The 6,779-nt window shown below is 38.6% G+C and overlaps 1 pseudogene; it reads left to right on the forward strand.

Annotated features, from left to right (window-relative positions):
• Window positions 1–1,548: 1,548 nt before the first annotated feature.
• Window positions 1,549–2,530, forward strand: LOC102907901 (UDP-N-acetylglucosamine transporter-like; annotated as a pseudogene).
• Window positions 2,531–6,779: the final 4,249 nt, after the last annotated feature.

Consider the following 6,779-nt stretch of genomic DNA (forward strand, 5'->3'; position numbering starts at 1 on the left):
ATTTTATAAAGCTTGTTTCAGGACCTCAGGGAAGGGCTATAGTATTACAAAATTCCCTCCATCCCTGTTAAATAATGTTGGAAAGCAAATGGAGAAAAGGGACTAAAGTGGAAAGATTGGAAAATCTTGTCAGCCTTTGACCACTGCCACACTGTTATTGAATGGTTGTTACAGAACAAGGATACTACATGGTACAAAAACATTATAAAATCTGTAAGGAGGTTCTTGAGAGACTGTTTCCTGCTAGCACCTCTGTGGTTCCTTGCTGTGATTATCACTCTGTATGCTGTGAATGTGTTGGTCTGATTGGTTAATAAATAAAGTGCTGATTGGCCAGTAGCCAGGCAGGAAGTATAGGTGGGACAAGCAGAGAAGAGAATTCTGGGAAGAGGAAGGCTGAGTCAGGAGTCGCCAGCCAGATGCAGAGGAATCAAGATGTAAAAGTACTGGTAAGCCACATGGCAACTTATAGATGAATAGAAATGGGTTAATTTAAGATATAAGAACTAGATAGCAAGAAGCCTGCCATGGCCATGCAGTTTATAAATAATATAAACCTCTGTGTGTTTACTTGGTTCTGAGTGGCTGCAGGAACTGGGTGGACACAGGAAAACTTCAACAACAGTTCCTCACCAAAGACTATGAGTATGTTCACACATCTTGAAAAAGGGTAGTAGAAACTATAGGTGTATTCTGTCTCAGATGCAGGGTGGGCTAACTTTAATCCCTCTTGAACACACCTAGACCATATTAGAAGCTGTTTCTCTTATAGTAATGTCCTCTCTAAAACTTTGGCATCCTTTACCACCAACTAAATTTGGATTTTATCTAGATAAAGGGGTTTCCTTTACTTCTAACCTACCACCCAGGAAATATTCTGGCTTCTGGTTGTTATTCACAAGAACACACTAAAAAACTAAGGAACAAATTTTTATATTACAAGATTTATCAGAAACAATGGGACATTCTTGATTAACCAAGAAGAATCACTTGAATTTTCCTGTAATGAGAGAACTAAATGCCAAGATCATTTGTAATTCCCATTTTTGCAGAAAGACACAACTAATATATATTGTACTTTTCATGAGCTGCAAAAATATATATGAAAATTGTATGCAAACATTTTCACCCTATTATACATAAAAGTTCTTGTATTCTGTATTGCTACAAATATTACTTATACAGTATTGCCGACTCTTTAACACACATTGTAAATACTAACTTGGATCCTGTAGATCAAAGGATAGTTGACAATGGTAAGCATTTTAGTTAGCACGTCAATAGAATCCTCAGTTTGTGAATCCTGCATATTTGTCTAGAAGAGTGTTGCATAAAGGGCAAATACAAAAAGGATTTATCAAATTATTAGGGGGTTGGTGCCTAGGGGGCCAGGCTGGCAGCCAATCCTTCTGTGACCTTCCTTGGAGCTCCTTCCAAGCCTGTGACCCTGGGGTAGGGACAGATCTGCCTGGTGAGAACTGTGCACTCAAGAAGCTGCAGGGACGTCAAGAGATGGAAACTGTGCCTGTAACAAACGAAGGGAAAACAATGTCTGCCAGCCTAAAATGTTTTTCCTTTGGAATTATGGTGTTTCAGAAGACCAGTTTGGTTCTAAGGATGTTATTCTAGGACTTTAAAAGAGGAGTGTCCTCCTTATCAATCTTCTCCACAGTGGTTGTGGCTGAATTTTTTATGAAAGAGGCCTGAATCCTTTTAGTCTACAGAGACAGTAAATTTAGTGTGAGAACACCTAATCAAGCACCATATGATGAAATTCTTAATAAATCCATGGAAATATTTAAGCTTTCTATTCCATCAGGGATATATACCCTTCAGTATAATTTATCCTATGTGGCACTGTCAAACCTAGATGCAGCCACTTACCAGGTTACATATCAGTTGTAAATACTCACAGCAGAATTATTTTCTGTGTCTATATTTAGTTAAAAAAACATTGATGTGTACCAGAGGCTCTCCCTAGTAATCCTGATGGCAGGAGTTGCTTTTGTCCAGGGGCCTTCAGATTCTCAAAAGCTGGATTCTAAGGAACGTTCATCTAGCTCTCAGTTTGTAGACCTCATGGCAGTTCTCACAGCATGTTTTCCAAATAGTTTTGCTGGAGTTTATTTTGAGAAAATCTTGAAAGAAACAAAGCAATCAGTAGGGACAAAAAACATTCAACTTGGTTTCTTTGGGAGTATATCTGAATTAGTGGGTATATATGTTTATAATGGATAATTGGTGTCAAAGAATGGACTTTTTCAATGATATAATCAGCTGGCATGGATAGCTGTTCTGCAGACACTTGGAAGCCTTGTAATAGCTGCTTTCATTAAGTATGAAGATAATATTTTTTTTTAGGATTTGTGACCTCCTTTTCCATAATATTGTCAATAATCATATCCTATTTTTGGTTGCAAGATTTTGTACCAACCAGTGCTCCTTTTCCCTTGGAGCCTTCCTTGTAATAGCAGCTACTTTCTTGTATGCTTATGATTCCAAACCTGCAGGAAATCCCACTAAAGCATAGTCACGTACTATCTTTAACTGGGTGTCCTAGGAATGGTGTCCTAGGAATCTCAATATTAATTTTCCACAAAGGACTTCTGTAGATTCTGTGAAGGTATCATGCTAAATCTGATCATACTGTTCAAATGACTTGAAAAATTGTGTAGACTTCAGGATGAAATGTGTACAGCATCTGAAAACACAAGCTTGGAAGCATATTTCAGGAGTAGGGTTAGAGGGATATGAGGAAGGGCCTGAAGTCTGAGCTCATAATGACTTCACCCTTTTGGTTGCTGCAGAACTGTCCAGTATAGCCTTTGCAAGAGCACACAAATGCTAATACTAATGTTTGCAAGGTAGACCTACTTACTCTTGTTACATGTTCTTAGTATTACTCTTTCTGTACAGATACATCAGATTACATGAATTATTTAAGATTGAGAAATTATAATTGCCTAAAAAGCTGCAAACAAACAAATATAATTTAAAAAAAATATGAGGAAAATGGCTACAGAACAGCCATGAAGCACAGGGCAAGTAGAAGTGTTAGGGGAAAAAAAACTATTCCTTGGTCTTCTACCATCTCTGCTCGTTTTCCTATAACTTAGAAAACTGTCCATCACAGAACAGTGGCATTTGTTGAAAGCAAAGAGAAGGGTAGTAGAATGTGAAGAAAATTCAGAGATGCTCTTTCAATTCTGGGGGTCACCGCAGTGAGTCACCATCACACAGCAACCCTCCTTAATAAACTGGCTTCTCACCAGTATAATGTCAGTTCCCTGATTCCAAAGACCGTCATCTGTCCAAATGAGCATCATGAGCACTTAGAGGAGCCTGAGGAGTAAGAACCACTCCCTGTTCTCACAGTGGTGCTGTGCAGAGTAGACCTGGGCTCCCCACTCTGTGCTGCAGTCTGCTGTGTCCTCAGGTGTTTCCTCTTCTTCAAGCTGCTCGATGTTTTACAGAAGATGATGGCATTTTATCTGAAAGCATTTGGTAAATGTTCTTTGAGTCTAGGAGGCTGCAATTTAACAAATGGCTTCCTTGCACGAACTAGAAATATGATAGAGAATGATTGACAACTGTGCCAACATTCGAAAAGCAGCGAAGAGCTCAAAAATATCCAGTAGCTGAGACTGGGACTGAAGTTAATCATCAGCACTGGAAGTGGGATTTATGTTGGCAATATGAGATATCTGTCATTTTACTATACTTCTTATGAAGATTTTCTAACATATCATTAAACAAAAAGAAAGGTCCCAAAGAACCCAGTGTTAAGATAACAATAGAATCAGAATACATTATGGTCAGATAATAATTTCCTACTGTTTGAAAAAAGACTCAGCTTCTAAAACCTTAACAAATACAGAGGCCTGGCCGAGATGTTTGTTTAGGAGTGAAGGTTATTACAATGGTTTTGTTTCTGTTTCAGTCAGAATAGGCCCCACTTAAAATTGTCCTGTCTAATTTCAGACATACTCAGCTAAAAGAAACTTACCCACAGTGCACCGTAGCATATTTATCACCTGTCCACAGGTCTACTGAAGTATTTTCCCGCTATTTCTCATGTTCCATTGCTAACACTTTCTAAAAATAAGACCTCAGTTGCTGACATTGTGGGAAATTTACCCAAATTGGTCTTTGTCACTAAAGCATTCTGAAAAGTCTTCAAGCTGAAATCCTGTGCTTGCAGATGTCATTAAAGATGACTCAGACCATCTTCATTTCCACTGCTGTTGATGTTTGTGAGTGCCTCTGTGTGGTCCCAGGTGTGTCACTGGGAGTGGGGATAAATACAATGTCTTCCTAAAGCTGGAGTCCTAGTCTCACTGTCATTATAGAACAGCCCCCATTCTCTCTCTTCTCTCCACTACTCCATGACCCAATGGAAATACTAATGCTTGCTTTTAACCAACCCTCCATGATGTTTAGGTCTTGTGACTGCCCAGCTATTTCTTCTTGCCTCTCTAATTCTTACAATCAGAGCCGATCTTAAGAGCGAGTCAGTAGCATTATTGAAAGGCTCCTGAGTAAATGAACCTTCTCCCTTACTCCAGTAACACTATTTAGTACAAGTATATAAACAACATTGGGCTTCCAAAACATCAAATTTTCAATAGATCTGACAGTCCTGTCAGGAGCTAAGCATCACACAAGATTACAGTGATCTGAATATGAATGAGGCAGCAATTTAGACAGAAAGACACTTACCATCAAGCTGGACAGACAACTAAACAAATTCAATCTGTGATCATTGATACAATGTAACTCTCCCACAGAGTACTGCATTAATTAGAAGCAAAGTCCCTGGATTTAGCAATTAGATCTTGGTGAAGACATCCCTAATGAGAGCAGTTGAAAAGAGAAGATGAAAGCCAGATTACATTTGTAACAGTCAGAAAATTATTAGAGGAGACAATGAACCACTTGGGTAAAAAAAAAAAAAAATTTTCTTGGAAATTGGTAAACACTGGATGGTAGCAATGGAATGTCATGTGTCAAGAGAACATTTACTTCCTTCCTAAACCATGAGAGTATGATCTATTTATGGGTTATACTAAAGGAATGCTATGCCTTAACTCACATAGGTTTGATTTTTAAAGTTTCTGAACCAACTTTTAAAATGAAAATACTACCAAGGAGAATAGGCTCTTAGTAAATTCTGTCAGTTGTCAGTTAACACCTTAGCAGGGCACAGGATGCTGTGAGATGCCAGGAACAGACAGGAGAACGCTGCTCCTGACGAGGTGGGAGAGCACCCAATATCCGCTGCTTCACAGTTGCGCCTGGGAGTCAGCCAGAGAATCCCAGCTGGTCCCGCTTTGACAAACAATCTCCCTCTCCTCCAAATCGCCTGGAATAGAGAAACACAAACAGGCCTCTGCACATTACTCTTCTCTCAATAAGATCCATGTGCAAGTAAATAAGGATGTAGATTACAAAAGTGAACTGAGAATTACATCAGTATAAGTTTGATTACTCAAATAGTACCAAAAAGATGCATCTTAGTGAAATGTTCAATAAAAGAGGAGGCCACTTTCCATCTTTATCTCTGCTCTATACATCTCCTCAACCTCCCTTCTACTCTCCCCTCCCACACAAACACTCAGTGCTACTTACAATTATGAGTGTTATGAGGAAACGTCTATATTTGTTCTATGTGTTTACATACCTATATTTAAACATATTACATGCATGGAATCCAGTTGCTCAGCCATCTTGCCAAGCACTATTATCTGTAGTCTAAGATACATTCATGGACAGGAATCAGATTAGGGGCCTTCCACAACTCCTTAATAATATATTACTAGTGACAACTACTACTAATAATAATTCAAAATACTAATAGCTAACAGGTACTAAGTATTCACCATGTTCTAGATAAGACAGGGAGCACTTTATCATTATTTCAGTTTTACAAGTAATAATTATTTAAATGCATTATTATAATTAGAAGAGAAAGAGCACAGATAAAAGATCTCATCATTAATCTTCTCAATCGTCCAGCCCTTTTTTGACATGACCAGTGTTCTCATTTAGGGAGATATCCTTCTTTGCATTTCCTCAAAGTACTCATAAGAACACACAAAAATGGAATTTTCTGGTTAACTCTTGTCTCACATTTTTCATGGTAGTCATCCAGGTCTCCCCATTTCAAGCCTGCAAAACTCTCCAGCCTTTTTAACATTTGCACAGGAGGCATGCTAATCCATCCTGAGGTCATATCACAGGTCAGCAAGTTGTGATGTTACTGATCAACATCGAGTTAGGTCTACTTTTCACTAAAATAACAATAGCAAAATAAAATGCTCGGATGAGCCCTTTGCATATGCATACATCATGCATCCATTTCCTTCAGTTAGTAGGAGCAATAGTTGCAGATTAAAGAACAGGGATGGTAATTACCTACCCTGTTCCTTCTTCCCCATCAACAATGCCTCTCACATTCTACTGTCTCTGTTGGTCTGTCACAGTAGAGCTTGTGACGTAGGTTAAAGCAATGGTCCAGTTTAGCACCTCTGGTGACAACAGTGATGAGATACAAAGGGTAAAATACATTTTAAAGCATATTAATATGAAAGGGGGAAATTGGGGGGGAGTTCACCTCTAGATGAAGGATTACAGCAACTGATTTTCTGGGAGGAGAATTAGCCTTTCCCAGGGTCTCTGTTGGTTGTCTAGTGTAGAGTGATCAACCTTGAAATCATGTAACACCAGTGACAAATGTGGACTCAGAAGATTGTATTTATATAGCTTTGTGTATGTATACA

The sequence above is a fragment of the Peromyscus maniculatus genome, chromosome 4 (assembly GCF_049852395.1).
Source record: "Peromyscus maniculatus bairdii isolate BWxNUB_F1_BW_parent chromosome 4, HU_Pman_BW_mat_3.1, whole genome shotgun sequence".
NCBI classification, from domain to species: domain Eukaryota; kingdom Metazoa; phylum Chordata; class Mammalia; order Rodentia; family Cricetidae; genus Peromyscus; species Peromyscus maniculatus.